The sequence below is a fragment of the Arvicanthis niloticus genome, chromosome X (assembly GCF_011762505.2).
Source record: "Arvicanthis niloticus isolate mArvNil1 chromosome X, mArvNil1.pat.X, whole genome shotgun sequence".
NCBI lineage: Eukaryota > Metazoa > Chordata > Mammalia > Rodentia > Muridae > Arvicanthis > Arvicanthis niloticus.
Window position 1 is genome coordinate 83,134,651 of NC_047679.1, and position 10,838 is coordinate 83,145,488.

A 10,838-nucleotide genomic window follows, 5' to 3' on the forward strand; every position below is an offset into this window, starting at 1 on the left:
AGCAGGGGTAGATTAGGAGTGCCTTTAGAAATTGCCTTTGAGGTAGCCAAGGCAATTACAATTTAACTGAGTGTGTGTGTGTGTGTGTGTGTGTGTGTGTTCAATATGAAGATCCCAAAGATTCCCTGCGCAAATAGTTGGAAGTGCCTCCCATGTGGAGAATAAAGGGTGTATTAGGAACTCAACACTACATGGGAAGATTGTGAAGGAAGAATATTAAGAATGACACCAGAGAGAGCTGGACATGCAGCACACACCACATGTGAGGATCACTAATTTAGTACCTTATCCTTGAGTTCTAGGACACCTGCTGTAAAAGAATTACTCCACAGAACCTCTGTCCCTCCTTCTTTTTGTGTTTGCACAGTGTTTTTGTACATGGAATCACACTTAACCTCAAAAGACTGCTGATGAACATGAGACAGGATATGGATAACCTGTTAAATAGGTAAGGATGGTGGAAAGAAAAAGCCTGCCCAGAGCAAACACACATTCTATACATGCATTCAGACCGGGAATCTCCACAGCACACTGCAGTCTTCTCAATGAGCTCATGCTTCTGGGATACAGAGATCAAACCTTTCTCTGTCACACTGGAAGGTAACACACAGGAAAGAAACATGGAGTAGAGGAAACCAGGAGGAGAAAGCAGCTAAATCCCAGAGGATGGAATGATGGTGGCTTGTCTGGCCAGACTACTTCAGGAGAAGGAATACAGGATCCCTTTCTTCTTCCTACTTGATAACCCTGGACACACCCAGCAATGCCAGGGAATATATACACAAAGTGGAAGTGTGAGCTTGTCCATTTACCATTACATTTCCAGGTGCCCCGCCTTTCTATGTACTATACAAAGGCACAGAGTGAAATGTTCAGACTCAGGAAATACTCCAGAGGCATCAGATGAAGACACCATGAATTCCACTGGCCAATACTGGGTCAAACTGAGCTTCAAACTATAGAATGGCAATATGAGTGGGTAACAGTGTGAGAAAACATGGGTATTCTGAGCCATAGGGATATAAATCAATATGGAGAATAAAGAAGCAATGTACTAAACACCAGATCACCTTTGAAGAAGTAGCAATAGAATTTTAACACTGAAAAGATATCATCACAGCAGTAAGTGATTTAACTAACTTTCATGACTATATTATTAGTCCCTTCCAGATTTCACAGGAGTCATTTAGGTGTCAACATTATGACACAAGGCAAGCAACACAGGGGGTAGAAATGTGTATACCACATGTCCTTTTAATACATGCTGGCATCTGACTGTGAATGTCATGAGGTCATAATTTAACCCTTAATGTCCCACACAGAGAAAAATGTGCCTTGTCTCCAAAGCACTAAATTTCCAGTCAGTCAATCACTCTCTGCAGACCCAGCTGCTTTCCCGAAGTCCCTGTTCCCACACACACTTCTTCTACAGAAGGTATTTGTGCTGCTGAATATATTTTGTCATACAACCTCTGCTACAAGATACATGTGTTTTTTCCAAAATCATCAATTTCCTATAATACAAATAAGGAAACCTTAAAATTGAGATATAAAGATTACAACATTTCTTTACTATACAAACTGTGACCCAGCCATAAAAAGCAAACCATTTTTTCTTTTCCAGTAAAACAAAGGGTATGGTTCAGTGATAAATTAACTTTGAATACAGCCCAACTAAATTTACCTATCACTCAGTCAGAAAGTTTTATTTAGTGTTCTGGTTATATCTCCACTAACAAAATACTTAACCCCTAAAGCAGCAGTCATTTCTAGCAACTCTTGTAAGTACAGCAAAGCGACGGAAACACTGATTTTAAAAAGGATGCAAAAGCCTTTCTGGATTGTAGAACAAAATATCCCAGAAAGAATATAAACAAAATTTTGTGATTTTATATGTACACACTCCAAGGATTCTGTCAGTATCCAAAGTATTTTTATGGCTGTATTAGCAATGGAGTCTTTGGGGATATATTCCCAATGGCCACATATAAATAGATTCAAGGAACAGATTAAATTGAAATAGTGGAGTAAATGCTTTGTTTAAAGAACTTTCTACAACAAACTTCATATTTATGTATGAAAAGTTATATACTCTTATATGAAAAATATCATGAAGTATTTTTCTACACATACTAAATGTATTCCTTGAGAGGAAAATTTAAAATATCTAAAGTATATTAGGTTAAGATCACAAGACCATCATAGATCTTTTGATCATGCATCCATTTACAGAATTAAACGTGTATACAAAATGTATTTTTCATTATACATCATAAAGAAATGAGTTGGTGGCTATTCTTGCATCACGTTGTCAACTTACCTTAACCACGAGTATGTTCTTGGTATGCCAGTAAAAGAAACACGTTCATTCACTCCTCATTCAATCATCCACAGATTTACTTAGAAGAAGGTGCAGAAGTGTGAAACGTGTTACATGTATCTTTTCTTTCAAACATTCCAAGCATGGAATAGTAGCCTGAGATTGAAGAGTACTTTACTGGGCTTTAGTTATCTATACAGACCACTTGAATTAAGTCTCCAAATTAACACATCAAATAACAAAACCAGGCATAAAGCAGGTTGAAATCAGTAAACATTCCAGATATGTGTTTTAAAATCATTTAATTTCTATAGAAAAATTGTAATCACAATATAATGTGACAGAAATTGCCAAAGGGATGATTTAGTGATTGCAGTAAGGTTGCATGCAGCAGCAGGTATGTGTTCAACCATCCATGTCTGGGCAGTAAGGTTGGGACCACTCCACTGATGCTGAAAGCTCTGAAGATGATGACTGGTATTTCAGCCTCTTTCTGCTGCTCTGGAGATCTCATACCTGAGGGAAGGAATGCTATATCAATAAGTAGGAGAATGATCAAGGCCTCTTTGTCCACATTGTGTAAGTGTTACATATTTTGAGCAAAGTGGGAAAGCTGCTTGGTCAGAAGGTAAAACCAGAGTTTGCTTGGAGGATAAAGATGTCACTACAGAGACCCCAGCTAATGAGAAAGGATTCTGTAAAGTTTCCTTGGCCAGAGGTGGAGTTTGAAGATCCCATTAGTCAGAAAGAGTATGTGTGAGACAATGTGGGCTTTATTGAAGGCCTCATATGCAGACCCTGAATGCCCTCAAGACTAGTCAGAGATGTATGACCAGGGATCAGTGGGTCAGAGGTGAGAAGTCTGAATCTTGTCGAGGGGTATGGGAAAGAAGTGAAACCCCAAAAGCCATGGAGAAAATACAAGATCCCTAGGATTGGAGCTGAAATATTTGAGGGCTTCTTGGGGAGAGAGTGGAAATCTGTGACCTTTTTATAGAGGTAAACTAGCATGTTTGGTTGGGTAGAGTTTGAAATTTGCATACTCCTCCTCAGAGACATGGGTTCCTTGTAGTGAATGTGGTGCTAGGTCAGGCAGCAGTCTGAGCATCCATCAGAAAACCTGGCTGACAGTCCCACACTGGTTCTCCTTCTTAAGCATATGTTCAGCTGCTAGGTCTAGGTATGAAATGTGGGGAACACATCATTTTGGTTTCTGCCTTGAGGCAGTGAGCTTCTGTTCTGGGCTGCACTTGCTAAGCTTGGGCTCTGCAACTTACAGCCTGGGAGGTCTGGAGGTCCCTTTGGGTGGATGGAAATAATATAGGTCCTAAAGATAGGGTGGGGAATGTCTGAGGACCCTGCACCAGAGGAGGACAATGTGGTGTCCTCCTTGGTTAGAAAGGCATATTTGAAGATGGCCTGGGGAAAATGAAATCTGAGACTCACTGGAAAATCAGAGGCAGGAGTTTGGAAGGATCTGAGGCCCAATTAAGTACTTAGTGAGTACACTCCCACAGGAAAACAGTTTGAAGTTCTGAGAACCGTTTGGATACTGGTGGACTGTAGTTCTCTATTAGAACAGGCAGCATGTGATCCTTTGGTGAGAAGAGGAATATTTCAGGTATGATTAGGGAGAGGAAATAGTCTAGAAGCTAATTCAGTAAAAGAGGGTACTAAGAGAACTTTGGGTAAGGGGAGACATATCCAATCTCCCTGTGTGCATCGGAGGAATTGTTTCTGCCCCTCTGGGGACATGTGATAGATCTAAGATGCTCTAAAGTAGAAGGATGAGATTGGAGGTCCCCAGGATTGTATGGAAGAGGCTCAGCCTCTCTTACTCTTTATGTCTGGAGCACTATTGAGCAGAAGTTGAAGGTTGATTGATACCTTGAGAATTACAGAATGTTTCTTTATTAGCTCCAAACTTGAAATCACAATCTAGAATACATACCATTCGATAGTCAGTGCTAGGCATGACAGATGTCTTAGAAGTCTTCTAAGAGGCTGGAATGAAGTAGCCTCATATTCAGTGTCTTCCTCAAATATATGTCCATCCACGCATTTCTCTGCATGGAGGACAGACTGTCTGGGTCTGTGGGACCAAAACAAAGAAAGTAGTCTCATTTACCCTTGCCTTGATATTCTTTTCAGTGGGACCTCAGTCCACAGTGCTCTTAGATCTCTTAGGTCAGAACAGTGCTTCCCAGACCTCTGAAACTAGAAGTTGTGTGTAGGAGATGCACTGGGAAGATGGTGACTCTGTGGTGTTTCCTCGCTCACACAGGCCAGATCTGGAGCACTCCCTCTTATGAATGTCTAAATCTTCCTGTGTAGAATGGGGGAGGAGCTTGGGCAGCTTTGCTCAGAAGTAGCACTGTTGTACCCTTCCTCTACGAGGTAATGTGCCAGACTTCATGGGAATAAGAGTGTCACAGCACCCTGGTCATAAGTGGGATTTCTGAGAAACTCTGTGAAAAGGGAAATTCTACACCTATTTGTCACAGGGGTAAAATCTCTTTCTATTTTCAATAAAATAATAAAGACCATTTCTCATTGGAGAAAATGTAAATACCTTGTGGAGCACAGGAAATTTCAGTATTGCTCGATTACTTTCCAATTATTTTTCAGTATTTAGAGTGTCCATATATTTTGTGTGCTGTGGGAAAGTCCAGGCTGCAGTTGTTTCATCATTCCAACAGGTTGAATGGTTATCTTTAGGCTATGAAACTTTTGGTCAGAGGAAATAAGTCCAAGGCCTCTTTCTTCAGTGGAGGAATGTCTCAGAATATATGTAGTAGGAATAAGTTTGGAAGATATCCTAGACAGTTGGGATATAGCAGGCACACAAAGTCAGTAGAACAAGATCAATTGACACCTTTCAAAAGAGGGTGGGCATGAGTCCACCTTGGGCTAAAAGACTTCAAGAACTGTGGGCATTAGGAGAAAGTGTTGTTGCCCCCTAGACAGAAGGGTAAGAGGAAATATTTATGAGCAGGCATGGAGTGTCTGAGGCTCCTCATTATAGGCAGAGAGAAAGGCACCAAAGCCTCACTATGAAAGGATAACATTTACAGACCTCTTGGACAGAGAGTGTGCATTTGTGGACTATTGGAACAAAAGTAGTTATTCTGATGTCCCTTTCAGATGAGAGGTGTTGGATGTGAGATACAGTTAAGTGGAATTTTTGTGCCCTCCTTCATCAGAAATGAAGTTGAAATCCTTCTTGATCAGAGAGTATAATTATTGAGGACCTTTTTGACTCGAAGTGGAGTTTGAGGCCTTGGGCAGGGAGAGATTATCTCATGCCCTGTCCATCTTGTAAGATAGATATTGGACCCTCTTATATACAGAGGGTGCATTTGATATATAATGGACAGAAGTTGGTTGTCTAAAGCAATGATGTTCAGAAGTAGAGGATTAAAGCATACTTAGAGTCTGCTTAAAGTCCCAAACCTCTTTAAGGATAAAAAAAATGTCCTCGCCTACCTTGAGTAGGGAAGGTAGGACTGCTTCACAGTTTAGAAGATTTGCATCCTCAGTTACACTGTGGTAGGCAGCAATCTAAGCATTATTCATCAGTCATGATTGTCAGTCTCTAAGTCCTCTTGAAGTTTGTCATCAGCTACATGGATAGAGCATGAAGGATGGTATGAAAAACAGAAGACTGAAGTTTCAGGCTCTGTTAACACAGAGCAGAATTAAATGATGCCCCTGTGGTCACACAGGTATTTTCTTAGTGGCCATGGTTAGAGGGAAATGATCTAAAGTTCATCATCAGAGGGTTATGTTTGAGGCCCATATATAGGTGGGGGATGCTTTGAGGACCCTTTGATCTTGGTCCCCTTAGGCAAAGTGAAAATCCTGAGATCCCAGGAGTGAACTCCAGTCATTTTTATTACTGACCTTGGACAGAAGGGGAAGGTTTAGGGTAGTATTTGTAAGAGCAGAAAGGCCTGAAGGCCACCTATTCCAAGTCAAGTGCTGATGACCCTTCATCCAAAGGAGATGGTATGAGATGCCTGGAAAATAGATGCAGTTTGAGTAGCCTGTATTCATAAATGGAACATCTGGAGTCATCCAGAACTGCTTTGCTTAGAAAGAAAGTGCCTGGCCATGTTTGACCAAATAGCAAGATCCAATCACCTCACTGTGCAGAAGGGGAAAATCTAGCTTACCTTGGCTAGTGGGAGAACAGTATGGTACTACATCATTTGTGTCCAAATAGTCTTCCAAGCTTTCATTATCCATCTATTGTACATCCTTTTGGGAAGAGTACAAGAAGCAATCAGCAAGCTCTTCCATCAGGATGAGAGGTGGTCTGAAATCTGATGCTCCCTCGAAGTGGTATTGGTCTGTGTGTATCCTTAAATGAGAGACAGGAACATTGCATTTCTGACAACCACCTATAGATCGCATATCTGTTAGTTTTCACTTTCCATTTGCTACCCTCTGTCATACACCCGGAAACTTGTGGGGTCCCATTCTGAGGTTGCAATTGTGTTTGCCTGGCAATTTGTTCAGAGAGATTGGCACTAACGTCAGACGAGTTTAAAGTCAAGTGTAAGGTGCCCTTCGAATGAAGCTATGAACTAGGGTATCCCATAGCTAGAGGCTACATCTGAATTTCCTATGACTACAGATGGAATGAATGAGACCCAACTTGGCCATAGGAGACAAACCTGTGGTCTCTGTCATCATTGTTTCATGAGACATACACCCTTGGCCAGAAACTGGATGTCTATAGTCCTTGTGGTTGAAGGAGGAAATCATAGCCTCCTTTTACACTACACTGGACTGCATGTGAGTGGATTTGATTCTGGCTTCTACAGAAGGGATGGCACAAGGCTTACTCTACCTGGGGCCTCTTTAGCCAGAAGATAAATGACTAGGCCTGCTTTCAAAGAAACAGAAAGTTTGAGGGTGTTTCCTCTAAATGAGTACTTTAGTCCACCTTGGACAAATGGGGAAGGTCTGCAGTAGGTTTAGTCGTAGGAGGGAGGTCTGACATTCTCTTCAGTAAAGTAAAAGGACTGAGGTAACTTGGGAAGAGAGAAAGTGCTTGGGCCTTTATGAGAAAGAGAAAAACTTTGAGACCTGGTTGTGCAAAGGTATGGATGGGTTAGAAAGCCCTAGGAGAGGGGTAAGTACCATGCAGCATCCTGTTAGACATGAATGCCCCTGTTACCTTATTCAGTAAAGGAAGGTCCCAGCACTGCTCTTCAGCTTCTAACTCTTCTTTAGTTGGTAGAGGTTCCACAACTTGTGTTTGATCTGGGGGAGTTCAGGCAACAAGACAAGCCTTTTTCAAACAGCCTGGATGCCTGTCCCTGGCTGGGTTGCCTCCTTCAGTTTGTCTTAACATGTCCATGTATGGGCAACAGCAATGTGATTAGGCTATGGAGCATAACATAGGATCCAGTCCATAATTCTCCACATAGGACCTGGGACCTTCAACTAGAGTGAAACAATATATTTCCTTAGCCACCATGGTGAAAGGTGAAAGGCTTGGCTCTCTCTTATTATAGTGTATACATTGGAGGTAGTTCAAAGACATAAGAGAATGCTTGAAGATACAAGGCACGATACACTATTATTCAAAAGAGCATGTCTAATGTCACCTTTGGAAAAAAGGAACGTGGGAGCTTCCTTGGTCAAAGACAGTGGCTCACATCCCCCCTTGCAGAAGTGGACAAGATCCAAGGCCACAGTGTTGGTGAAGGGAAAGGGCAGAGGCCAGGTTCTCTCAGGCACTTCAAAAAACAAAAGTGTGTGAAGTAACTGGGCAACAGAGGAGTTCTGAGAACCTCTTCTCAGAATGAGAAGTTCTAAGACAACCTTCAGCAAAGGAGAAATCCTGAATGTCTTGGTTCATAAGCTAGAGGTCCCCAGTCATATTTTGTAGAACAGAAATATCCAGTTCACCCATGGTCAGCAGGGGAAGGTTCTAGACTACATTGTGCACTGGAAGAATGTTCTGATTGCCTCACCCCAGATGCATACCCTATGTGAAATCTTTGAGAGTCCAGGCAATGATCACCTCAGTCTTCCAACAAGCATTGATGTTTCCTCATGTCTGTGTTCAAACTACACACATCTGCAAATAAATGATAGGCATCATGCATTTTTTTAATTTAGAATATTTTGTTGGATATTTTACTTACAATACAGATGTCATGCCCTCTCCCCATTTCCCCTCCCTAAAAACCCCTATCCCATTCCCCCTCCTCTGTTTTGCTTTTATACCATTTTAATTACATGCGACTATTAAGGTCAGTTCTGCATTTTTGATGACCAACTTTGAGGCACAGGGTATGAAAGCCGATTTCATCTTTCTATCTTCTATCCTATGATCTAAAAGCAGAGAAATGTGAGGTACCATTGGTTGCAAATGTGTTGTAAGGACATCTTGGACAGAGCGGTTAGCTTTAAAGAAAACTTCGTTAATGGATGTGTTTGTGAGGCATGGGCTGAAGAGAAGGTCTGGTGGTTCTTTAGTTGCACAGGTGGACGTGAAGTCCCCTGGTGTAGAGGATGAAGGTTTGAAACACCCCTTTTACACAGGGGCTAGTTTTGAGAGCCCTGTTGAATAGATTTTGATTTCCCAGGGCCCCCTTTGCAGAAATTGAAGGTCTAAAATCTATTTGGCAGGTGGAGGTCAACAATAGGCCCAAAATCCTACTGGGAAGACAGACAGGGAATGTTAGATGCTCTTTTATGGAGAATGAGTGGTATAAAGCTCCCTTGATCTGACAGCCCTTTAAGGAGAAAAGACTCAAAGCAACTTTATAGGAATAGGAATTTGTAAGGACCACGTAAGGCATAATAGGTGTTTAAGGGCCCATTTGGCAAATGGGGTCTAGGGCAATGTTAGTCCTAGGAGAGTTCTGCCATTTTGTTCACTGTAGTGAGAAGGAGTAAGTTAACATTAACCCTGAGGCCCTGTTGAAAAAGGAGGACAGAATCTCCTTCAGGCAGAGTGAAGGTGCCATATACACTTCTGTCAATTGTAAAGGCCCCCGGGTACCTTATACAGTGGAGAAATTTTCTGGCAGCGATTATAAGTTTCCAATTCAGAGTTTTGTATCTGTATAGCTTGTGTTCATTCTAGGGAGAGAGCAGGCAGAAACTCATTTCTTTTTCCCAAGGGTTTGGGATGACTGTTGCTGGCTAGGTTACATCTAGTTGGTTCAGCTGTCCAGATCTAGGCAGAAATGTTGGAAGTTATTACGTTTCTGTGGACTTGCCTGTCGTCAGATGGCACAGGTTCTATGCTCTGATTCTAAACTTGGACTATTGGACCTCAAACCAGAGTGGACTAGGGTCCCTTGTTTACAGAAATAGTCACCTTTGGAACTATGCCTGATCAGTTAGTTATAAAAAGTACTTTGACCATATGTGAGAAGGTCATGGGTCCCACTTTGAGAGAGAAAATATGTTGGGAGGATAGGGAAGAGCAGAAAGGTCACATAATCACTCAGGCAATAGGTTACCATGGGAATTGAAAGAAGGTGCAGAAGATACCTTATCAAGTGCAAATGTCCACACAGTACAGAATACCCATGTGCTCTGGGACTCTGAGGCCTGCTTCCCAGGAAACAGAGAAATTTTTTTCTTACAAAGTTGGTTGGTAATCTCTGGCTCCAAGTTCTCCACAAGCTGTTCAACAGCAGCACAGGCAGGGGCAACAAAGATGGAACCTGCTCCATTTCAACTGTCAATCTTAAAGATAGAAGTTAGATCAGGGCTCAGATTTTTACTGTCAGGTTCAAGGATATCATTTTATGTCCCAGGATATCCATTCAGAGTGATCTGCCATCCTTCAGTCATTTGGGGATGACTTGTCATCCAGATCAGAAGGGAAACATTAAGACCTCCTAGAGAAATAGTACTGAGAATTCTATGACTAGAAGTGGATTCTCTGAGGAAACCATTGTCAGGGGATGCTTGCTCAAAATATTATGGGAATTTTTATACTCTGATCATCGCTCCTGTCACAAGGATATCAGGACCTCCTTTCTTCCCTGGGGTACTCACTCCTTCTACCTTTGATTAAGGGGGCATCATATTTTCCCACTGAAGCAAAGGGAGCCTCAGATCATTCCAGTTTTGTCCAAAGGAGGCTTAAACATTCGTTTAGGTTGAGGAATCCCATACAACTTTCTGAACATCTTCTGTGAGTTTTCATGTCGGTGGCTTCTCTGTAAGCTCTGTAAGCAGAAGAATGTGTATCAAGTCCCTTTCAAATTTAAGGGTGTCCTAGAACTCCCTTATTCCAAGAAGATAGAATGTATGCTTCTTCATTGACAAAGTATGCATGTCAAAGATTCTTCATTGCATCATTACTGAAACTACAGTTTTCCTTGAGCCTGAAGGAGAAGTTTGGGAAACCATAGTTCACAGCTTCTTGATACTGTAGACTGAGCCTCAGATATTTTTCCTATTGTTTTCCCAGATTTCCCTTTCAGCTCAGTTTTGTAGGTTCAGTAATGATGCAATGAAGAATCTTTGACATACACTG

The 10,838-nt window shown here is 41.7% G+C and overlaps 1 long non-coding RNA gene across 2 annotated transcripts; it reads right to left on the bottom strand.

Annotated features, from left to right (window-relative positions):
* Positions 1-4,898: 4,898 nt before the first annotated feature.
* Positions 4,899-8,416, bottom strand: LOC143435544 (uncharacterized). Of its 2 annotated transcripts, XR_013105919.1 has the most exons (6): positions 8,321-8,416; positions 7,506-7,714; positions 6,496-6,683; positions 6,224-6,339; positions 5,807-5,942; positions 4,899-5,138 (listed from the first exon to the last, which is right to left on the bottom strand). It is a non-coding gene; the product is annotated as an uncharacterized LOC143435544 (long non-coding RNA). The 2 variants fall into 2 exon arrangements; XR_013105920.1 differs by lacking the exon at positions 5,807-5,942.
* Positions 8,417-10,838: the final 2,422 nt, after the last annotated feature.